We start from the raw sequence: 25,356 nt of genomic DNA on the forward strand, positions 1-25,356 counted from the left end.
AGATCAAATGTCTACGGTCCAATGGTGGGAAGGAGTACTTCTCCGACCAGTTCACAAGTTATCTACAGAAGGAGGGAATTCGGCGCGAATTCTCATGTAGATACACGCCGCAGCAGAATGGGGTGGCCGAGCAGAAGAATCGGACGATTGAAGAAGCAGCCAGGGCAATGCTTGAAGAGAAGCATATGCCGAAATTCTATTGGGCTGAAGCCATGAAGACGGCTGTCTACTTGCAGAATCAGACTTCTACTAATGGAGGAGTGTCGCCACATGAGTTGTATTTCGGGAAGAAGCCGAACTTGGCACACTTGAGGATCTTCGATAGCATTGCATATGTACATGTGTCGAAGGAAAAGAGGAGGAAGTTGGACGCCAAAGCCAAAAAGTGCATCTTAGTCAGCTATCCAGACGAACAAAAGGGGTATAAATGTTATAACCCCCGAACAAAGGAAGTACGCGTAAGTCGAGATGTCGTGTTCGACGAATCCACCTCGTGGTACTTGCCTTCACCTCCAGTACCTCAAGACTCCGTTCCGATTTCTGAAGAAGAGATCAACGAGGCTGAAATGCCTCCACATGATGAGGACATCGGAGCTCTGAGAGAAAGTCTGATCTCATTTCGGCTTAGCGGGCCGAATGAAAGGTTGGGCCAAGATGATCAACCAGATGATGAGACGGTGAGTAGTGGAGACTCGGTCGTGATGTCCCCGCGTAAAGAACCGAGGAGACGGTTTACACACAAGAAGAAGGGGAAGAAGAAGACGTCAGAATATGATTTCGGTAGTGCCGAGTCAATTTGAAGCGAATCTGACCTCAAGCCAGTTGAGAAGGATCCTCCACGGAAGAGGTCGAAATCAACCGAAAAGGTCACAAAATCGGGTAATCACGAATTACGCAGATCTACCCGCCACAAGAACCCCGTAAAGAGGTATAGGTATAATGAGTACATAGTGCACCATTACACGTACATGACGCGAGTGGCGGAAGTGCATGAGCTGGAGAGCTACGCAGAAGCGGCGAAAGTCACGAACTAGCATGCCGCAATGGAGGAAGATATGCGGGCATTGGCGGAAAATGAAACATGGAACCTGGTTGACGCACTGAAAGGTGTGAAGCCGATCAGATGTAAGTGGGTGTACAAGGTTAAGTACAACACCGACGGCTCGGTCAACCGATACAAGGTTTGTTTAGTAACGAAATGCGACGCGCAGAAGCACGACATGGACTATGACGAGACCTTCGCGCCTGTCGCGAAGATGACGACCGTCCGTGTTTTGCTCGCAGTAGCTGCGGCGAAGGGGTGGCATTTACATCAAATAGATGTAAAGAACGCATTCCTGCAGGGGGATCTTGAGGAGCAGGTGTACATGGTACAACCCCCCGGATTTCTATCCGAACGAAACACCTCAGCAATTTGCCGACTGAAGAAGTCATTGTACGGACTTAAGGAAGCCCCGCAAGCCTAGAACGCAAAGATTACGCAACAGTTGCGTAGGGTGGGGTTTGCACCGTCAAAATCAGACTCTTCTCTCTTTGTTTGGCAAGGTCAATATGGACAGGTTAGCCTACTCTTGTACGTTGATGATTTAGTCATCGTTGGTGCCGACCTTGACGAAATCCGTCGCGTGAAGTCTCAACTTGCGGCATCATTTGAAATGAAGGATCTCAGAGACCTTCATTACTTCCTCGGGATCGAAGTGATCCGTACCTCCGAAGGCATATTGCTCAGCCAGCGTCATTACGCGCTAAATATGCTCTTCAAGTTCGGGATGGCAAATTGTACGCCCATCTCAACCCCTCTGGACAGAAACGTAAAGTTTCGCCGAGATTCGGGAAAGGCGTGCAACCCGGCATGGTTCCGACAGATTGTCGGCAGCCTCATCTACTTGACGATTACTCAGCCAGATCTCAGCTATCCGGTCGGCTTAATCAATCAATTTATGTCGCAGCCTACGGTCGAACACTTTCAGTGCGCACAAAGGATATTGTGATATGTCAGCGGCACGAATGACATGGTGTTGTTTTATCAGGCAGGCGTAGCCGAACAGCTGGTTGGATACATGGATGTCAATTGGGCCGGAAACGGCCATGATCGTCGATCCACATCTGGATACGCATTCTCGTTAGGAAGTGCGGCGATCACGTGGAGCAGCAAAAAACAGCCGACAGTAGCACTGTCGAGCACGGAGGCCAAATATCGAGGGGCGATTGTCGCTATGTGCGAAGTGATTTGGCTAAAACGGCTATTACGGGATCTGCAGGTAGAGGTGTCTGATCTGATGACGATCTATTGCGACAACCTTAGCAGTATCCACCTTGTGAAAAACCCCGTGTTCCACGCCCGGACCAAACACATTGAGGTGAATTACCATTTTGTCCGCGAGCGGGTCCTTTCAGGTGAAGTCGAACTAGTGCATGTTCCGATGGCTCGACAGGTTGCCGACATCTTCACCAAGCCTCTTGGTCTCGAAAAGTTACGGCATTTCTCGGGTGCGCTTGGGTTGCGTCACCTCGACACGCCGAACTTGACGGGGAGAAAGGAAGAACAGGGACAAGAGCGTGAAAGGAGCGGAGGTAAGCATCACGGCGGAAGTGACCGTGATGAGGAATCAGATGAAGAATTCGATTTTGGACCAGTTGAAGAAGCCGAAGAAGAAAGCAAGGGCCGCAATCATAGGGAAGAGCCGAGGGCAACCAAATTAGGGGGAGATACATCCAAGAAGGGCGTAAAGGCCAAGACCAAGACGTGGTCTGATGTAGTCAAAGGCCTAAAGATAGGAGACGAATTGGAGACAGCCAATTAGGATGAGAGCGGAATTGAATCAGAAGCGTTCGATTCAATTGGTATGTTCGATTCAGATACGCCGAATCAACTGAAGGCCATGCAGAGAAAATGGCAGTGAAGGATGTGCCGACACCGCGAAAGCAAGGGAGCTGAGAAGGGCCAAACAAGCAGACAAGCCGACCGGAAGGGTCGAAGCGCGCGGAATTGAACGGGTCGAGGAGCGCGAGCAAGGCGTGAAGCCAGAAGGGACCGGAGTGTAGATCCGGAAGAGCAGAAGGAACCTCAAGTTGAGCTTGAGGGGGAGTGTTGAGTGACAAGCTCAACATTGGGTGCGTAATATGGCGCGTAACCCAGTGCGTAGACTGGACACGTAAGTTAGTACGCACAACCTAGTTGTATCGGTGCATAAACCGAAAGGCCGTTAGAGAGATATTCCTCGTAAGGAATAATTTTGGGAGTGAGGGTCGAGGCTCATTTATGAGCCGTCAAGTACTGTTAGTACTTGTGTCAGCCCGATTGTCAGGGCTTGTATAAAAGGTGTTCACTGAGCATGAAGTATGTACACAGAACAGAGAGTCATTATTTTTGAATTTGAGTTTTACGTTGTCTGCTCTCTCACTCTCTGTCTCTCCCTCTCCATCTCCATCTTTGTGTTTTCTGAGTTTACCAAAGTGTCTTATTTCCGATCTATATACTCTGTGTTTATGCACACGCTTCCGCACAACGTATTCTTTTACAAGATATATTATGTAGAAGGAAATTATATACAAGGATAGCTAGGAGGCTTAAGACTAGCGTTGAACCAATTTGGTTCGAAATAATGCCTTGTGCCTCCTTATATAGTGTTTTCAGGAGTACTCCTGAAGTTTCTAGAATGTTCTAGAGAAATATGGAATATACATCAATTTTCTATATTGAAATAATAAATGAAAATAATATTCGTTGTATTACAATGTATAGTTTAATAGCAAGGGATCGACCCATGTAACATAAGGTCATGGGTTCGAATTTTGCCATATCATGACACTATCCCCCTTTTAAAACGACGAGTGTTACGAGTCGTCTTGGATTGGGGACCTGGTTTGTCTGAATATTGACGATGGAAGTCTTTAAGAAGAGCACGAGCATTGGTCACATTCTCTATTGGTTCCCAAGTACGCTCGTTGGGATTGTATCCTAAACAATCGACCAAATAGTAGAGCTTGTTGCGAACCATCTTGGAATCGAGGATGACGGCAACCTCGTACTCAAGTCCATCTTCAAGCTCAATCGCGGGTGGAGGCAGTTTGATACGACCTGGGATACTGTTGTCCTAATAGGTTTCTAGAAGAGAACTATGAAATACCAGATGTATTCGTAGTTGCGGCGGTAGATCAAGATGAAAAGTGGCATCATTAATTTTTCCAATAATACGGAAAGTACCTAATCACCGATAATCTAATTTATCGCATGGGCGAGTGGTCTTGATGTGTCGTCGTAATAGCCATACCCAATCTCCAATGTTAAAAATGGATGGAAGCCGATGATGATCCTCATAATCCTTGTGTTTGTTGAGCTTGTTGTAAATGAGTAGATAAATCCGCCTGTATCTTGCATAGTTGCTCCAAACGATCCTCTGCACAAGGATTTGTGGGTAACTCCGTAGTTTCAAATACACACCACCGGGGATGATAGCCCGTATAAGCATAAAATGGTGTAACCTTAGTCAATGAGTGGAAAGAGTTATTATACGCTGTCGTGGTGTACTTTACATAAAATATGTGTGGAGTACCCAATTGACCAAGTATAAAGAAATAGGAGAAAATACTACAATAATTATGTTACATGGATAGGGCAAGATTTGAACCCTATACCTTCATGTTAACGATTTTAAGCCTTACCATTGTACTAGCATATTATGAGTTTTAAAGTTATACTAAACTTTATCCCATGTAAACATTTTAGATAAGCATGATAGAAAAAGTTATTCATGCATACACACTCAAGTTAAAGGAAAAGATGTGATAGAAAGCTAATCATGCACATGTAGTGTGCATGAAAACTAAAGTTAGAAAAGGCATGATGCTTGCATGTGGTAAACTTAGACTCTTCCATCACTATATAAGGAAGAGAGAAAGATGTATATGGGGGTGGAATATTTTTTAGAAGGGGAATTAATAAACTATACTTGGGAGATTCACAAATCTTTTATCTCTTCCTTTTTATCTAAATTCGTATTCTTATCTAAGTGTTGATTAATACACTATACCCATGGGATTCACGAGGTTTTTATATCTTTTACTTACAACCTATTCACATTCTTATTTTCCTTGAATTATCTAGCCTGCTAGTCCAAAACCCCAACGGTTCCCACCCGACTCATGCAACGATCCGGCGCCAAAAGGCACGACAACGCAAATTCGGCGAAGTGGAGAATATCCACCCAGTCATCTTGGTGATAGCTTAGGAAACACCGTAGATACTGTTCCTGCATTTGATTTGTTCGTTCTACTTGTCGGTCTTTTTGCGGGTGGTAACCGGACGAAAGGTTACAAGTGACCTTGAGCATTTTGAAGAGGTGCTTCCAGAATTTCGAGACGAACTGAAGTCCACAGTCACTGATGATACTATCGAGGAGACTATGATGCCGACATACCTCACGCATGACAGTTTCGGCGGTTTCTTCACTAGTGATGTCCTTAGTACGTGGTAGTAAATGGGCCATCTACGTATATCGATCTATTATTGTTAAGATCACATCAAATCCCTTATAAACTAGAAGATCTGTGATGAAATCTAGAGCAATGAATTGCCACGGCTTGCTTGAATTGGTAATGGTTCCAATAAACCATATGGATGATGTCTTGGCATCTTTGCTCTACAACATGTATCACATGTCCGATCATAATCTTCGACAAATTGGCGCATATGGGGCCACTAGAATGATCGTTGTACTAACTCTAATATTTTAGTACTACCAAAATGCCTAGTTGTATATGTGTCATGACAATTTTGGACTACTCAAAGGCGACAAGATCCATTTGGAACATACAAGAGCCTCGTAAAGAATAGTAATCCATCATGACATTTGAATTGTCGATAATTCGTAGTTGGTTGTTACGACTATGAACAAGACGCACACGAGAGGGGTCTATTTGTGCTAGAATGGCTTGAGCGAAACCATTTGTCTTCAAGTCCTAGCGTATGGTATCAATAATGTGGGAATCCAATGGCATATCGAAAACCCATGTTGCTTGCAGTCCTGCCGGTCCCAGGATTACTTGTTTTTGGTTATCGAATGTTGGCTCACCGAGACGCGGTGCTAGATACGAGCGCCGCGATAATGCATCTGCCTTACCTTGCTGCTTTCCAGGATGATATGTAATTTTGAAGTCGAAGCGAGTGAGGAATTGGGCACACCGAGCTTGACATTGATTTAATACACGAGCATTCTGGAATTAGGCAAAAAATTTGTGATCACTGAATACGGTGACTTGATGAGAAGATCCCTCTAGAAAATTCCTCCATTGCGTAAAAGAGTACACTACTGTTAATAGCTCTTTATCTTGAATTTCATAGTTGATTTCGGCGGCGTTACACTTGCGTGAGTGGAAAGCCACAGGATGTAGCTTTTCATCATCGCCTTGTTGTGAAAGAATGCTACCCAAGGTGAAATCTGACGTGTTTGCCTCAATGATGAATGGTTTTGTCGGATCAACATGAGCTAGACTAGGAGCTGATGTAAATGCCTTCTTAAGACTCCCAAAGCCATGTCTACTTCTTTAGACCAAAAAAACGTCTCTCAAATGCCTTCTTGGTAAGTTGTGTGAGAGGCAAAATAAGCTTTGAGTAATCCTATATAAACTTGCGGTAGAACTTTGCAAAGCCTAAAAAGCATTGCACATCTCGCAACGAACGTGGAGTCTGCCACTCTACCACAGTTTTGACCTTAGCTGGATCCATAGAGATGCCTTCCGAGGAGGTGACATATCCCAGAAAGTTCACCTGGTTGCACTCGAATCTACATTTTTCTAGTTTTACATAAAGACCATATTCTCGAAGCTGTTTTAGTACTATCAGTACATGAGAATCATGCTCTTCTTGGGTCTTCAAAATAAACCAGTAGATCATCCAAATAGATGATCAAAAAAACATCCAAGAGATGTCGGAATATATCATTTGCCATGTCTTAGAAGACTGTTGGTGCATTAGTGAGACCGAATGGCATGATTGTATACTCGAAGTGCCCATATCTGGTGCGGAACGTAGTCTTCCATTCATCTCCTGGTCGGATCCGTACGAGGTTATATGCTCCTCGTAAATCGATCTTTGTGAAGAACCTTGCACCATCGATTTGTTCTAAAATACTTGAGGTAAGGGGAAATGCATACCTATTCCTGATGGTGACCTTATTCAAGCCGCGGTAGTCTACGATGAGACAAAGTGATCCATCATTTTGAATGTTGAATGAAACCGTTTGCCAAATTCTCCTCTATATAGGCTCGAAGGACTTCTAGCTCGGTTGGTGACAAATTGTAGATCGGTCCCCATGGTGGCTCTTTTCCCGGTTGTAAATCAATGGGGCAATCATACGGTCAGTGATGAGGAGGCGTATTGGCTTGTACCTTATCGAACACATTGGCATACTGACAATACTTCTCTGGAAGTTCAACTGTGGATTCCTCTTTAGTAGTGTTGGAAGGTTTTACTGATACCGCGAAGATAACGGCTCTTTTCCCGGTTGTAAATCAATGGGGCAATCATACGGTCAGTGATGAGGAGGCGTATTGGCTTGTACCTTATCGAACACATTGGCATACTGACAATACTTCTCTGGAAGTTCAACTGTGGATTCCTCTTTAGTAGTGTTGGAAGGTTTTACTGATACCGCGAAGATAAACATTGCTTCCTTGCGTCCTTCCGCACGCAATTGTTGTAGCGAAATGGTTGCAATCTTATGAGTAGATCCTCGGATTTGTCGATACCGGATTTCTCTTGTTCTCCAATCTATGTCTAGGTTATGTAATTCGAACCATGGTAACCCCAAGACAATTGGATGATCTGGACTACTAATTATATTAATTGATACTACACACACCAAGTTATTTAGGACAACTTGAATTGGCTCTAACTCCTCTACGACTTTTCCAGAAGCAATGGGATGACCATCAATAACTACTACAGATGCTGGGCAAGAGAGTTTTCTTAGGGATATCTTATGAGCTTGGGCAAAAATCCTATCCATGAAGCAGAGTTTGCTCCGGAATCTAAGAGTGCTAAGACATGTACTGGAGCAGTACTTTTAGTACTAACCATTACTTGAGCTAAGAACACATTGCTAACTTGCTTAGAGGAAATGGAACCACTAATGGGTTGCACAGATCTAGGGTTGTCCAACCAAACGACTCCTATTTTGGTTGGACTTAATCATTTAACTCTTCTTCTAGTGGACTAAGGATTTCAAATTTGTTTGAAAGGCTTGGGCTATTAGGACTACCAAACACACCTAGAGAAATAGACTCGGGTTTAGTACTATTAGTAGTAAGCGGTTATTTAATTTACCTGCCTTCTTGGCCAATGGGGACGGTTCACTGCAATATGCCCCGGTCCACCACAATAAAGACATAATCGATTTGCCCGACATTGCTACTTTTCTTCTTCTGTTAGTGGTCCGCGACGACGTGTCATGTCGATTTCCATTGGAGTCAAAGTATTTGTTGGAGACGTATTAAATGACTCCCTTGGGAAAGGCTTTGCTACAACCGAAGCGTAGGTGGGTTCCGATCTTGCCCTCGGCATTTGAAACTGACATTCCGAACATTGTTCGAAGAGGCGATTATCGCATCGTACTGCGCAATTGATTGCTTCTGTCAATGACTTTGGTTCTTCAGGGAATTTCAAGAGTAAATCCTTGACATCGTTACGTAGGCCATAACGAAATTGCTCCATTAATGCTTGGTCATCCTAGGGGATATTGGAGGCGAGTAGACAGAAATCTGCAGCGTGTACAGAGGCTGGACAGTCACGTTGACGTAATCGTCGGATTTTGTTGATTGCTATCCTGATGCTATTAGTATCTCCAAAACAGGCTTTAAACTCACTTACAAACTCTTCAAAATTGTTTAGTAATGGAGATTCCTTTTCTAACAACGGAGTGAACCATGCCAAAGCTGAGCCACTTAACAACATGCCTACTAGACCCACTCGTGATGCATCGGTGGGATATCGGGAAGGATGCATTTGAATGACTAATCGTACCTGATTAAGGAATCTTCTAAACTGTGATCGTGTTCTATCGAATTTCATAGGAAGGCCGATCTTGGGTTCTTTATGAATCCCTTGCGTACTTGGTCCTTGTTGTTGCAATGCTACAATGGTCGCTTCGAGTTGTTGCACTCGTAACGCTAATTCCCCATGTTGTTGTTCCGTCTGCCACTTTTGTAAAGAGATTTGTTGAAGATCCCCCAACTATCGTTGATTTTCTTTTTCCAATGCAAGAAACTTCTCTTTCAAGCATTGCAACTCCAAGAAAACGGATTGATATTCTTGAGCGCTAATAGTGGCCATAGTATGAGAGAAAAAAGGAATAAGAGATTAGTATGAAGGGAGGGAGAAGTAAGAAGATAAAAGGAAGAGGAGGAAGGAGAAAAGTTGGTTCAAACTGTTAGGAATAGTATTGGGACAGAGAGGAGATTAGTACTAAGAGATGAAGATTAGTACTAAGAGGAAAAGAGGGTGTAGAACACGAGAGAGAGAGATAGAGAGGGAGCCTAGATGGATGTAGCTCAGTTGGTAAGGTTGCCCAATGGAGACCAGGTGGTCATGGGTTCAATCCCTACATTCCATAGTGGCATCTAGAGAATTAAGAGTATATGAAGTATATAATAGAGAGGTGAGGAAATTGGATTTCGAACCCATGACTCAATGCTTGTAGTGTTAACAAGTTATCACTAGGGTAAGGTAATTAGAGAGAGAGAGAGAGAGAATGATTATGACAAAAGATATATTATGTAGAAAGAATATATGAGGATAGCTAGGAGGCTTAAGACTGGCATTGAACCAATTTGGTTTGAAATAATGCCTTGTGCCTCCTTATATTGTGTTTTCCGGAGTACTCCTGAAGTTTCTAGAATGTTCTAGAGAAATATGGAATATACATCAATTTTCTAAAGTGAAATAATAAATGAAAATAAAATTTTTCGTATTACAATGTATAGTCTAATGGCAAGGGCTCGACCCACCCATGTAACATAAGGTCATGGGTTTGAATCTTGCCATATCATGACAACCGTGAAATACTAATTATATAATTATACTTAATACTAATTATGCTAATTCACTATACTCGTGAAATTCACGAGATTCCTAGCTTTCTCTTTCATATTCTTATTAGCCTTAAACTTCTCCTTCTCCTAGTCTAAAACTCCATTGGTTCCCACCCGACTCACACAAACGATTCGGCGCTGAAAGGCATGACATATTTGGTGAACCCGATGTGAAGACGGGTGGCAAGGAGATGGAGAATCAACAAGAGGCTAGCAACATGATGACGATGTTCGAGCAGATGCTACAAGAACAATGCGCGATGTCAAAGATTGTGGCGACAATGGAGTGGCTCGTGCAATGGAACGGGCAATTCAACGGGAAGGATATGTCACATTGTTTGCAGGACAACAAGGCGGAGATGCTATGATGCAAGTGACATCCTTCAATCGAGTGTCTACTGATGGGCTTAAACGGAGTATCCACGGGATACGACAACAAAATTCGATGTGGGAAGCGTTAGAAGAAGCGTAGAAGACCACGTTCGCTATCGAGGACTCTTCCAAAGCAACGCGGAGGGGACTCGAAGATTGGGTGGAAACGCCGGACAAGGGGTTGAAGGTCCTTGATGAGTTTTCGGCATTGAAAAGTCGATTCGGGAGGTTGTCCGTGTGAGATCAAGCTATCCTCGCACCGGACAAAGTGATCATGTTCTTACGAGCCATGGACGTTCGAGACCGGAAAGACCTTGGAGTGCTTCTAGAGGATACGACTACTGAGAGTGGCCTCGCCAATACATGGTGTTGTACACAGTGCTCGGCCACAACCGAGGAATAGGATCAACTCACAGAAAACAGGAAATACAAAGTGCACGAGGGCAATAGAGAGAAGAGTACACAGGATGTTTTACGTGGAAAAACCCTAAATGGGAAAAAACCACGGGAGTCCTCAAACTCCAACTATCACTATAAACAGAGGTGTACAATGGTGAAGCTACAAGGCAACAACCTTGAGCACACTGTCTTCGCCACAGGCGGCGGTAATACACAGAGGCAACGACCTCTTCGTCTCTCTCTCTCTCACTCTCTCTCTCGGCTGCTCTCACCTCGCTCCCTCTAAGTGAAAACAGAAAAATGAGCAACAACTACTAAACTGTTTGCCCTAAGTCATATTTATACACATATGACTTTCGGGCTATTTACAAATATAGCCTCAAGGGCCCTTGGCAAACATATTCACAAATATGTCCCCGCATCCGGATCTCTCTCCGGGTACATTCGTCATCCGGCTCCGTAGCCGGGTACTCTTCATCCGGCTTCATGCCGGGTACTCTTCATCATCCGGTTCCGTAACCGCAACCGGGCTTGCCGTCATTCATCTCCGTACATCCCATCCGGAGGGACCGAAATCCCAACAAACTCCCCCTTCACTTCGGCATGGGATGTCTCTCCAATCCGATCCTCTTCCGGCATGCTTCCAGCTTGTCGGGTGTGAGCACCTTGGTCAGCATATCCGACCCGTTCTCGTCCGTGTGGACCTTCGTCAGTACGAGCTCCTTATCTTCTATTCTTTCCCGGATCCAGTGGTATCTACGCTGGATGTGTTTCGTCCGGGAATGGTAGGCCGCGTTCTTCGCAAGGTGGATGGCACTCTGACTATCGCAGTAGAGCCGGTACTCCTCCTGCCGGATACCGAGCTCTCTAATGAAGTCCTTCATCCAAATTATTTCCTTGCCGGCATCAACAGCCGCCATGTACTCCGCCTCCGTGGTTGACAACGCAACCGTCTTCTGCAACCTCGACTGCCACGAAACAGCTCCCCCTGCATATGTCATTACATACACTGATGTAGACCGGCTGGTATCCGCATCAGCCGACATGTCCGAATCGGTAAATCCATCGAGTTCGGGCTTACCGGAGCCGAATCGGAGGCACATGTTCGAAGTGCCCTTTAAGTATCGGAGTATCCATTTGACCGCGTTCCAGTGCTCCTTGTCGGGATTACTCATATACCGGCTCACCACTCCGACTGCGTATCCAATGTCTGGTCGGGTACACACCATTGCGTACATCAAGCTCCCGACGGCAGAGGCATATGGTATCTTCATCATATCCTCCTTTTCAGCTTTTGTCTTGGGACTTTGCTTGCCTGATAACCTGTAGTTTGCCGGGAGAGTCGACCCGACCGGTCTTGCTTCCGACATGTTGAACTGGTGAAGCACCTTTGTCACGTACTTCTCCTGTGACAGCCACAACTGCTTCTGCTTCCGGTCCCGGATGATGTGCATCCCTAGTATTTGCCTCGCCGGACCCAGGTCCTTCATTGAAAAAGTTCGGTGAGGCGCTTTCTTCAGCATCCGTATCTTGGCCTGGTCCCGTCCGACGATCAACATGTCGTCCACGTACAGGAGGAGTATTAGAAAGTCTCCTCCTTCGAACTTCTTCACAAACACGCAGTGATCGGACTGCGTTTTGTGGTACCCTTCGTCGGTCATGAAAGAGTCGAACTTCCGGTACCATTGCCGGGGAGCCTGCTTCAGTCCGTAAAGGCTCTTCTTCAACCGGCATACCAGGTGCTCCTTCCCTTTCTTCTCGAATCCTTCTGGTTGCTGCATGTAGATCTCTTCTTCGAGGTCACCGTGAAGGAATGCCGTCTTCACGTCCATCTGTTCTACCTCGAGGTCCATGCTTGCCGCTATGCTCAGCACCGTCCGGATGGAGGTCATCTTCACTACCGGGGCAAATATCTCGTCGAAGTCGACGCCCTTCTTCTGTTGGAACCCCTTCACCACGATCCTGGCTTTGTATCTCGGGGGGTTTCCGGCATCTCCCGGTTTCAGCTTGAACACCCACTTGTTTCGAAGCGCCCGCTTTCCTTTCGGCAACTCCACAAGTTCATATGTGTGGTTCTCATGCAGGGAATCCATCTCTTCCTGCATGGCACTTAACCACCTGCGGCTATGTGTGTCAAGCTTTGCTTCTTCAAAACTCTCCGGCTCCCCCTCGTCGGTTAGCAGCACGTGCTCTGGTTCCGGAAATCTCCGGGGGGCCCTTCTCTCTCTTAGAGGATATCTCCGTTCCGGAGCTTCGGTAACCGGCTCCTCCGTTTCCTCTTCATCCGAATCCTTTTCGGGATCGGGGCCGGTTCCGGTATCAGTTTCATCTTCCTCGGCCGGTTCTGTTTCTTCACCGTCTTCGGCCGGATCCTCAAGTGCTAACCGGTCCCTTGCCGGTCGGGATTGCTCTTCGTAGAGTTGATTCTCACCGGTCGACTTGGAGCTCTTCATCTTCTTCTCCGACTCCCAGTCGGCGAGTGTCTTGTCCTCCATGAAGATGATAACACGACTCCTGAATATCTTCTTGTCGACCGGGTCCCATACTCGGTAGCCGAACTCGTCGTCGCCGTAACCGAGGAATATGCATGGCCGGGTCTTTGGATCTAGCTTTCCTCTCCGGTCCTTTGCCACATGCACATATGCGAGACACCCGAACACCTTCAGATGCCGGTAGGATACTTCCCTACCGGTCCACACTCTCTGCGGCGTGTCTCCGTCCAAAGGTACTGAGGGTGATCTGTTTATCACGTATGTCGCCGTCGACATTGCCTCAGCCCAAAACCCCTTGGGTAATTTCGCATGCGCCAGCATACTCCGGACCCTCTCCATTATGGTCCGGTTCATCCTCTCGGCCAGCCCGTTCAGTTCCGGCGTCTTCGGCACTGTAAACTCAAGCCGGATTCCCTTCGAGCGACAGTACTCCACGAACTGCCCCCGGTATTCCCCTCCGTTATCCGCTCGTATCGCTTTCAGCTTCTTGCCGGATTCTCTTTCCACTCTCGCGTGGAGTTCTTTGAAGACGGACAATACTTGGTCCTTTGTCTTCAACGGTGCCGTCCACAGCTTCCGGCTATGGTCATCTATGAATGTTACGAAGTACTGGGCTCCGCCATGTGACTTCGTTTCTACTTGACACACGTCAGTGTGCACCAACTCCAATGGTGCGCTACGTCTCGTCGGTGGTCTTGAGCGGAAGGAGGTCCGGTTTTGCTTACCGGCCAGACAGTCGGTGCACTTCTCCAGGTGCACATGCTTCACTGGAATAAGGTTGTCTTCGGCAAGCCTCTTCATCCCCTTCTCGCTCATGTGGCACAGTTTCTTGTGCCACAGCTCACCGGTAGTGTCAGCTGCCACGTTCAGCTCCTCCGGACATAGCCGGGAATTCATCAGGTACAGTGTGTTGACCTTCCGGGCCCGAGCCACTATCAGGCTCCCTTTGCTGAACTTCATGACACCGTTCCGGATGCTACCCGTGTAGCCTTCATCGTCTAGCCTCCCGGCCGAAATCAGGTTCAATCGAACCTCCGGAACATGTCGAACATCCTTCAGCAGCATCTTGCATCCGGTTGATGTCATCAGCCACACGTCTCCTATGCCGGCAATCCGGCGTGTACCTTCATTTCCCATCCGGACACAACCGTGCTCACCGGCTGTGTAGGATGAGAAGTATTTCTTCTCCGGGGTCAGGTGGAACGACGCTCCGGAATCGACCACCCAGGTCATCTCTTCACCGGCAAGGTTCAACTCCGTCTCTTCGGTAATGAGCATTATCTCTTCTTCACTTGCCGCGAGTGCCGTCGTTCCTTTCCGGTCCTGCCCTCGCCGATCCAGACCTCTCCGGTCCGCGGCTCCCCGGTATGCACCGTTTCGCTCCGGTGACTTCTTCGAATCGGTACCGTCGGTTCCGTTGTCTTTCCGGAAATGCCGACAGTTCTTCTGGAAGTGCCCCGGCTTCCCACAGTAGAAGCATGTAGGTCTCCCCCTCGACTGCGACCGTGTCCCCGACTTCTCTCGTCTTTGCGGACTCCGGTTCCGTTGTCTTCCCCGTTCCGATTCGGTAAGCAGCGCCTTCGAGTCGGAGGCCGGTTCTTTATATCTCCGACGCGCTTCTTCATTTAGAATACTTGTCTTTACCGTTAGTAAAGACAAGTTCTCTTCCTTACAGGAGGTGCTGAGTGTAACTACCAAGTTCTCCCAGCTCTCCGGAAGGGTACACATCAGCATGATGGCTTGCATTGCGTCATCCAACGGGAACTTGATCGCCGCAAGCTGGTTCACGAGTCCCATGAACATGCTGACATGTTCGACCATGCTCTCGCCGTCCCGGTACTTAAGATTCACTATCTTCCTCATCAGGGAGGTCCGGGTCAGAGCATTCTTCCTCTCATACAGTCCAGACAGCTTCTGCCACATCTCATAGGCGTTCGTATCGTTCGCCACATGTTGCAGGACACTTACATCGACATATTGCCGGATCGTCGCTACGGCTTTCCGGTTCAGGAGTTTCCACTCCGACTCTATTACTCCCTTGGGTATCTCGGCATTGTCGATCGGTTCGTACAGGTCTCGGACGATGAGAAGGTCTTCCATCTTTATCTTCCAGTCGGCGTAGTTCTGTGAGTTCAACACCATCATGCCCGGAGGCCCACTACTGCCGCCTTCCATTTTCTGTGTTACCGTCGCTCTGATACCACTTTGTTGTACACAGTGCTCGGCCACAACCGAGGAATAGGATCAACTCACAGAAAACAGGAAATACAAAGTGCACGAGGGCAATAGAGAGAAGAGTACACAGGATGTTTTACGTGGAAAAACCCTAAATGGGAAAAAACCACGGGAGTCCTCAAACTCCAACTATCACTATAAACAGAGGTGTACAATGGTGAAGCTACAAGGCAACAACCTTGAGCACACTATCTTCGCCACAGGCGGCGGTAATACACAGAGGCAACGACCTCTTCGTCTCTCTCTCTCTCACTCTCTCTCTCGGCTGCTCTCACCTCACTCCCTCTAAGTGAAAACAGAAAAATGAGCAACAACTACTAAACTGTTTGCCCTAAGTCATATTTATACACATATGACTTTCGGGCTATTTACAAATATAGCCTCAAGGGCCCTTGGCAAACATATTCACAAATATGTCCCCGCATCCGGATCTCTCTCCGGGTACATTCGTCATCCGGCTCCGTAGCCGGGGTCTTCAGCATCCGGCTCCGTAGCCGGGGTCTTCATCATCCGGATCCGTAGCCGGGTACTCTTCATCCGGCTTCATGCCGGGTACTCTTCATCATCCGGTTCCGTAACCGCAACCGGGCTTGCCGTCATTCATCTCCGGACATCCCATCCGGAGGGACCGAAATCCCAACACATGGAAAACGTGCGGGACATCGTTGCGCGATACACAAAGAGGGTACAATGGCTTGGTAATGAAGAAAAGAGAGTTTCAAAACCGATTCTGAAACCAAGATCTAGATTGGAAGACCATCAACCATGGGTTTGGGAGACTATGACCGAGTAGGGAATCGATGCAACCATAGTGGAGCATGTTAATCCTAGGGGCCGAACAACAGCCTAACACAGGGTGTCCACTTAAGACACTTCACCAAAGGGTGTTCCGGCAAGATGACTTACGATACAACGCTTAATTAGACCTTAATCGGTTACTTAGCAACACATCATTAACATACGTAAGATATAACAATGAGTATAGAACGGTAATCAATACTGAAAGATTAAGGCAATAAGTTCTATTAATTATCCGATGTCGATTACATTGTAACCGGGCCTTTATATAGGTCTTCGGTGCGAAGTACAAAACGGTGCCAACCAGCACCTTTTCGGGATCGGTCCGGATCCGGATCGGCATACCGATTCCGGTCTGTCCGTCCACATCTTCTCATATATTAATATATATTAAGACTACTAATTACAACAGTTCCCGAATAAACTATTCCTTTCACACTCTGGTTTGGACCTCCTTAAGCCTTCTTGCCGGCCGGGTAACACATGGCACGCCCGTGGGACTGTACCTTGTACGTCGAACCCATTATCCGGCCCTGTTACGCTTCGTCCAAAATGTCCAGAATGCTTTGCTCCAGAATTTCCAATGGCTCGTCGGGAAACTGTTGTTGCTGTTGTGGCTGCTGCTGCTGTGGATGTTGTTTCGTTTGTGTCTCTGGCTGTTCCGTTTGTGCCTTCTTCGTTTGGGGTTGCGGCTCCGTTTGTCGCTCTCGCACCAGCATTTCCTTCATTGGTTCCTCCCTCGGAGTTGTCTCTAGCTGACTGACCACGGCCTGGTCCCCATCTAGTCCTTGTACCGGCGACGGTTCCTCGTCACTAAAGTTGACCGTTGCCGCCTTCCTCGCTTTTTCTTCCCGAAGCCGGGACCGCTCATAGCTCTCAAACTGGATTTGAGCCTCCAGCCAATCGTCGTCCAGTTGAGCTACGAGCTGCCGGACCTGCACCAATTGTTCATCCGCCAAGGCTATGAAATATTCGGCCAGCTCATCCCTTATGGCGGTGAAGTCCTCCGATGTCAGCGTATAACAGTCGTCACCCTCATTCCGCCGATTTTCCACGTCCGCCCTGAGCAAATGGAGGTCCGCCGTATTCTGTGCCCATTTCGTCCACCATTGCACAAAGATCTCGTCAATCAAGCTTTTGGTCTTGGTGAGCCATGACCGGAGGATGCACTGGATCCGTTCGGTTCCCATCCGTGATTTGTTCTCTGCGGCTTGTCGCTCCTCTTTCAATTGCTTGATGATTCGGACCGTGTCCGCCTCCTGCTCCCTATAATGCGACAATTGACTTTGATAGGTTGTTTGCAACCTCTGTAACACCATTGTTGCCCTTTCCTTTTCTTCATGGTTCTGCTTATGGAGCTCCATCCGGTCCATCGCCGCTTCCTCCAATAGCTTGGAACTCTCAGCTCGTTCGTCGGCGAGTGCCGTCATGGCCCTATCAACTTCTTGCCGGAGCTCGGCCATCCATTCCTGTTGTTGCTTATACTCCGTCTCCAGCTGCTTGTAATCCCGGTGTAGATGATCAAAATCATCGGTATTCTGCTTCAGCCTCTGGTTGATCTACCGGTGCACGCGGTCCTCCCAGTCCTTCTGTTGATGGAGTTCTTCCTTCAACCTTTCGATTTCCGTCTCCGCCATCCATCGCAGCTTGCCTTTCTTCTGCAGCAATTTCTCTTTTTCCTCCTTTAGCCGGTCGTACGCGTGATGTCCTTTACGCAAGTTTTCCTCTGCCCGACGGAGGTTCTCAGCGGTCTTCTTTAATTCTTCTTCGGCCGCCTTCTTCAAGTCGCGTTTGTGGCTCCGTAATGCTTCTTGTGCCGCTAGCTCGTCTCTTAATTTGGCAAGCTCTTGGGCTTGCGCCACATCTTTCTCCTAGCCAGTTTCCGTCTCCGGGGTCTTATTCATATGTACATCCACCGGAGTCACTGGTGCTTGGATCTGCGTTGCGGTTAAGGCCATTTTGGCCATGTCTTCGGTAATCCGATCCAAGTCTTGTTCGAGGCACCGGATCCTTAACCGGGTCGTCTCCAGTTCATCGGTTGTGACGAGCAACCGTTCCGTTTGCGCACTTTCTTCCGCGTCTATGCATCCGACTACTCCGGCAATTTGTTCTCCTACCCACCGGAGCCATTGGCTGCCCGTGCATTGTTGTTGCGTCTGTACGATGGGTTGGCTGATGGGTTCACTTGCCAGTGGCTAGTCCCGCCTTACTGCGTCGAGCTGCACTTCTGGTTCTGCCTGCTGACCCGTTTGCCGTTCCGGCTCTAGGTGTGATTCGGCTAGCCGCTCCTTGTGTGCTTGTTCTTGGCCGGCTGAGGAGGTTGGCCTTTGTATAACCGGCTCTTGAGTTATGGGGCTTGTCGGTGCTGCCTGTTGTGCAAGGACTTTTGTGACCGATTCCATCTGAACCGGTTCCGGTGCCTCCCTTGGCGTGGGATGCTCAATGTGGGTTGCGGGCGTTCCATCCTTCTGTGGGTCCCAACGCTTTCCGGCTTCTTCAGCGGTGGTCTTCACCGGCCGCCACTGGAGGTGCTCCGTGGGTTCTTCCTCCATTTCCTCCGCCTGAGTCCCGGCATTCATTCTTGCCGCCAGGGTGTCCGTTTCTTGCTGCACCGGTCGGTGGAGTGGGCTCTTCAGGGGCCGTGCCGGTGTCTCCTTGTGTGTGTCCGTCGGCCGCTTCCGGCTGGCGCGCTCCTTTGCCACCTTCTCTACGTCAGCCGTCTTCCCGTTAGTGGCCTTGGAGGCCAACAGCTGTTGCCGTTTCAAAGCAGGTTTCGGGGTGTCGTCCGTTGCTCTTCCCCGCTTCTTGTTCTGGACGGGCTCGACCGGTGGCGCCAATAGGGTGAGCCATTGCGTCACTGCATGCCATATTTTTCGGCCTTCCTTGTCGTCCTTTCCTCTTACGATATCAATAGTCGTACACAACCCATCGGCGATCAGCATCGGCCAATCCACCTTGACCCCTTCGTACATCGCGATAATCAAGCTTGCTCGGTTTTGAGGCATAACGGGGGGTCGAGGGTATACATGGCCGAACTCATGGAGTACACAAGCAATTTCGCGGAATAACATGTCTTCGCCTCCCTGTGTCCTATAGCCTTTGTTGGCGAGAGAATACTCACTCAAATATTTGATGAGCTGCTCGGAGGTAGGATTGTCGATCGTGTAGATGCCCCCCTCCGGAAGGCTTGTTAACGCACGGATCGCCTCCTCCGTGATCACCTCTGTGTCGATTTCTTTGATAATCTTTTCGGCCTCCTTGTGTGGTGCGGCCTCCATGATCGTCAAGAAACCCTCTAGTCCGTGTTGTCGTAGCCATTTCTTGGCGGCTTCAGACAGTGTTTGGCAGTCCATCTCTGCGTTGAGGTCGGAGAGCGTTGGCGAGGTTTGATGCTGGGGTGAGTGTGAGAGAGAAAGTTCCGAGTGAGGGGGTTCTCTGTGCACGAGCTCTCTTCGATTGATCTTCACACGTCTGTCTGCGTCTGTTCTCCTTGGTTCGCGAAAGGAGAAGGTCTCGATGTGTGGGGGTTTTTCTCTCTACATCTTGGCGCCTTTTTCGAGCCTCCGCATGTGCAGGTCATGTACTATAATAGCATTGCGTGCCATGTGGCAGTGGTTTAATGTCCTATTCATAGCGTCCTCGTACCTCTTCGACGTGCCTCTTTACTCCTTGTTTGCATGGCCGTTTCCACCACTCCTTTCCATGATTTCTTTGATTCGCTTTTTTTTTCTTTTTTTCTTTTTGTAAAATTAATTGTGTGGTTAATTTTTCTCCGGTCCTATCCGACCCTTACCCGAAACGCGCACCTTGCCGGCCTCTTGACGGTTTGCCGTCGTTTTGCTTTCCCCGGTTGTCGGTTCGTGCCCCTCCTTACCGGCTTGGTGGTAGCCGTTTTCCTCACGGGTTGCCGTCGTCGTGGTTGGCCTACCGGCGTCTGATTCGGTGGCGGCCCTTCATTCAAATGGGTTCTTGGACATAGGTCCTTTGTATGGCTTTAGTCTAAATCCGTTGACCCATTTACCCAGCACCTCGTCGGCAAGTGTCCCTAACTGGTAAGACCCATTGAACCCGCGTGTGATCCAATACGGTCCGGTTCATCTAAACCGTAGTTTGCCTGGCATTTTACCCATCCGGGTCTGGAACATGAGTACCAGCTTGCCGATTTTGAACATCTTTTCGTTTCCCTTCCGGTGCCGATCTACAAATGCTTTCCGTCGCCGTTGTTCCAATTCCAGGTGCATGATGCTCGCCAGTCGGTGTTCTTCTAGTTCACACAGAGCCTTTAACCGAATTGCCTCCGATTCCTTTTCATTGAGTCGTTCCCGAATCTGAATCTGTAAGCTCGGTACCTAGAATTCGACCGGCATGACTGCCTCTAATCCGAATGCTAACTGGAACGACGTTGTTTGGATGCTTGTTTTGTACGTTGTCCGGTAAGCCCAAAGCGCACTGTGCAGCTTCGTGTCCCAATCTGTCTGATTTATATTGACGATCTTGCGTAGGATATTCTGTAGCATTTTGTTTGTTGACTCAGCTAATCCGTTGGCTTGTGGGTAGTACGGGGTGCTCCGTTTATGTACTACCGCATAGAATGACGTCAAGCTCTCCACTACTTGTCCAAGAAAGTGCCCTCCTTGGTCGCTTATCAGCTCTATGGGGCATCCGTACCGGCACCAAATGTATTCGTATAAGAATTTTGCCGTCGACGCCGCAGTGTTGTCTCATAGGGCTTTGGCTTCCACCCATTTAGTGCAATAGTCTGTCGCGACGATCACATACCGGTTGCCAGTTCTCATAGCTGGTGGTTTAAATGTTCCGAAAAAATCCAGTCCCCATTTCTGAAATGGTTCTAACGGTAGTACTGGTTGGTGCGGCATCCTAGCTTGTTCCGTTGGCTGGCCCATTCGCTGGCATAGATCACACTCTTTCGCGTACCGGACTGCGTCTTTCAATGTAGTCGGCCACCATAGGCCACTTTGCCATATCTTCCTTGCCGTGGCATCCCCGGTATAATGGCCTCCGGCGACTCCGTAGTGTGCTTCCCGTAGTATTACCTCTTTCTCGTCGCTGCGCACCGCTCGTCGCCATATACCGTCCGCACCTTTGTGGTATAGCATGTCCCGTAATAAACATAAGTGTCGGCTTTGTACCACCAGGCGTTTCCTCTCGTCTTGGTTCATCTCCTCCGGAGGCAATCCGGTGCTCAGAAATTGGTGCATATTTGTTAGCCACTTATCTTCTGGTGCCACCATTCATCTGTTGCCGTTTCTGCAGTGACTCGAAATAGCTCAGCATCCGGAAGCTCGTCCGGTACTCCGTCGCCGGTTTTGCCGGAATCTAACCGGCTTAAATAATCTGCTACCGCATGTTGTAATCATCATTGTTCTGTTCTCCGTAGTCATTTCCTTGGCTATCTGCACCAGTCTCGCCTCTTCCGTAGTTCCTAGATTTACCTCCTCTAGTTGGGATGCTTTAACCCGTTGTGATACGGCCATTTCTCTTTCCAGCGCTTCTAGTGCTTGCCATAGCTCCCGGATCACTTCTTTATTTGGTTCTTCATCCGCTCCGTCCGGTGGCAGTATGTATGGTGATACGGCTTCACCTATGTCGATTTCGAACAGAGGTACAATCTTCGGATTATCTTGCAAGTATTGATCCACCTCTTCGTCTGCTAATCCGTCCAGCATATTGACACATTCGGCATATAGGGGTGTTAATTCCTTCCCGGTACCCGTCCGTGGTTGTGTCGGTACCCGTACTTTTGCTTTTCCCCACCGGAAGGTGACGATATTCTTTCTCCAGTTTTGTTTCATGTGCGCCGTTTTTAGCCACGGCCGCCCCAACAATAGCGGGTAAGCTCCTTGTGCCTGTAATTGTAGCACTACTATCGAGATGTGAAATGTGTGGCCGCCGATTGTTACTTCCAAATCTTGTATCAAGCCGGTCGGTCGCACTGAGCTGGTATCCGCCATCCGTAGCCAGAATGAGCATGGTTCCCACTCTTTGATTCCCAAGGTTGTGCACATTCGGAGGCTAATCACATTGACGTCGGATCCTCCATCTATTACTGTTCCGGGTAACTCCTTTCCCTTCACAATGGCCGTGATCGCCGGACTGTTTGTGTCTACCACTGCCGGTCCCTCCTCCGGATTTGAGAAGAATGTTGGTGCCGGTGGTGTTTCTCCTGTCGTCATGCCTGTCCTGAGTCCTTTTGTGAATCTGGGCACTAGTTGCAGGAGCCGTCCTAATGGTAGCGTGATTTGGCACTCTTGCAATGCCTGCCATGTCGCATTTTCGGTTTGACTGCCGTCGGTGAGCTCTTCGGTGTTCTCCTTTTGCTGCGCAAGTTCTGCTACGTTTCTCTCATTTGCCTTTTTCACCCATTCCGTTGCCTACTTCCGGATGGCCTCTTGTGTCTCCCATTCCGTCTTCTTGCCCTTCGACCTTGTGGTAACCTGCTGCAGGTCTGCGACTTCGGTGACTACCATGTTTACTGTCGGTCGCTTGTCGTAGCTCTTTGCCGGACATTGATTACTATAATGTCCTTCTTGCCGGCAATAATAGCAATATGCTTTCCGGGTATTGCTAGATTCGGCATTGTTTCCTGTACCCGGTGGAGGACCTGTGGTAACCGCGGGGCTTTGGTCCAGTTGGCTACTTGAGGCGCCTTTTTCCGGTTCACGTGGGTGGCTCCCTTTTTTGAAATGCCGTTTTTTAGTAAAGTTCTTTTTGTTGTGGTACCCTTGACGGGGTTGGTCGTCATATCTCTCGTAATCTTCCCGTCGTTGGTGATACCTGGGGGAGTGATCCCAGTTGTGATTCTCATACCGTCCATTGTAATCTCGGTACCTGTCATATCTCTTGTACCGGTCATAGTTGTCTCACCGATCGTTGTACCGGACATCTTGTGCCGGTCGATATCGCTCCTCTCGCCGCCAGCGTTCGTCTTTTTCGTCTCGGCTGCTACGTGGCTCGATTTGCCGGATTGGTGGTGCTTGCCGATTCAATAAGTTATATTTGCACCGGTCCATCGTATGGCTCGTAGATTGGCAGAGTAAGCAGTGCGTCCGCATGGTGCACTCCAGTGACGAGTGTCCAGAATTCAAGCAGATCGTGCATTGGATTGCTTGCCGGAACCGGAGATCCTCATCGGTCGGTAACGCTCGTTGGAGGGCTCCCATTGTTAGCCAAGAGCTCGTTTTCTCCATTTCTCTAACCCGGTCGATGACCTAGTCGACGGTGCTTGTGCGAAAGTCGATGACCGTGCATACCATTCGTAGAGGTTCCCGGAGCGCGGCTAAGAATATAGCCCATGTTTCTTCTTCCGGAGGTGCTCGGGTAAGCTGACTGTGCATCCGTTGAAACCGGATGACAAACTGCGGAATGCTCTCCCCGAGGTCCTGCCGAATGGTATAAAATAGGCCCACCATTTCTCTCTGGTCCACCTCCTTCTGAAAGAAGTGCAAGAATTTATCTTTCAGGTCCGCATAGGTGGTGATGGTGTTGGGGTCCTACGTTTGGTGCCATCTGGCTGCCGGTCCTTCCAATGTCACGCCGAATTCGGCTATCTTAGATCGTTCCTCTTCTGCCGCGGTTAACCATTGTGACACATGGTTCGCCTCCCATATTTGTTGAAACGCGTGAACATAAGCCTCCGCGTCTGGATCATCCCAATACTTGGAGTACTGGAATGGCATATCGTCGTCCGGTGTCAGTACGCGGGCTGGCGGTGTCGGTGGTCTTTCCTGCTGTTTCGTCGGCGTCAGAGGTCTTTGTCGGTCTTCCTTTGGTGTTGTCGGTTCGACTTCCGGTGTCGGAGGTCTTTCTTTGTCTTCTTCCGTTTCCGGAGGTTGCTCCACGTCTAGTGCCGGGGGTTCCCAGTCTAACAACTCGGGTCCCGGTGTCGGTAATGTATCCGACTTCTCGTCCTCCGGTCCTCCTGGGGTGTCGTTACTACTGCGATAGTTTGTGTGCGCGCTGTAACCCCCTTTCGAATCCGATTCCAGCACTGAAAATGCTTTGGATTCGTCGTCTCTTCCGACCAAGGCCTGGAGAAGGGATTCCGCTTCTCGGAGGCTGCTTAAGCTGCTTCTTTCGTCCGAGTAGGTGTTTTGTTGCAAACGGAGCGACTCCTCCGCCACTTTCTGGATCACTTTGGAAAATGATCGATCCGATCGGATTTCTTCCGCTGCTTGCTGGAAAGCCTCTCGCCGCCTTCGCCGTTTAGCAAGTCTTCGTGCTCTCTCCGTAACCGGGTCATCTATTGGCCTAGTCATCCATTCTGGCCGTTGTTCACTGCGATTGTGCAGGAATCATGGTCACCAAAAACTGTGTTAATCCTAGGGGCCGGACAACAGCCTAACACAGGGTGTCCACTTAAGACACTTCACCAAAGGGTGTTACGGCAAGATGACTTACGACACAACGCTTAATTAGACCTTAATCGGTTACTTAGCAACACATCATTAACACGCGTAAGATATAAAAATGAGTACAGAACGGTAATCAATACTGAAAGATTAAGGCAATAAGTTCTATTAATTATCCGTTGTCGATTACATTGTAACCAGGCCTTTATATAGGTCTCCGGTGCGAACTACAAAACGGTGCCAACCGGCACCTTTTCGGGATCGGTCCGGATCCAGATCGGTATACCGATTCCGGTCCGTCCGTCCACATCTTCTCATATACTAATATATATTAAGACTACTAATTACAACAGTTCCCGAATAAACTATTCCTTTCACACTCTGGTTTGAACCTCCTTAAGCCTTCTTGTCGGCCGGGTAACAGAGCAGTTGTTGAAGGAGATGGAGAATCTAAAAATCGCAGTGGTGAAGAAGTCGGAAGACCGTCCCACAAGTTCCAAGTACATGGACCATCAGTGCATATGGTGCGATAACACTGAACATGATCGGAAGGATTGCGATGAGCACAAGGAGGCGCTACGACGGGATCTTATCTTCTCCGA

Source organism: Azolla caroliniana, unplaced genomic scaffold (genome assembly GCF_043228905.1).
Source record: "Azolla caroliniana isolate FFs.n. ecotype wild unplaced genomic scaffold, voAzoCaro1.0.p SCAF_17, whole genome shotgun sequence".
Taxonomy (NCBI): domain Eukaryota; kingdom Viridiplantae; phylum Streptophyta; class Polypodiopsida; order Salviniales; family Salviniaceae; genus Azolla; species Azolla caroliniana.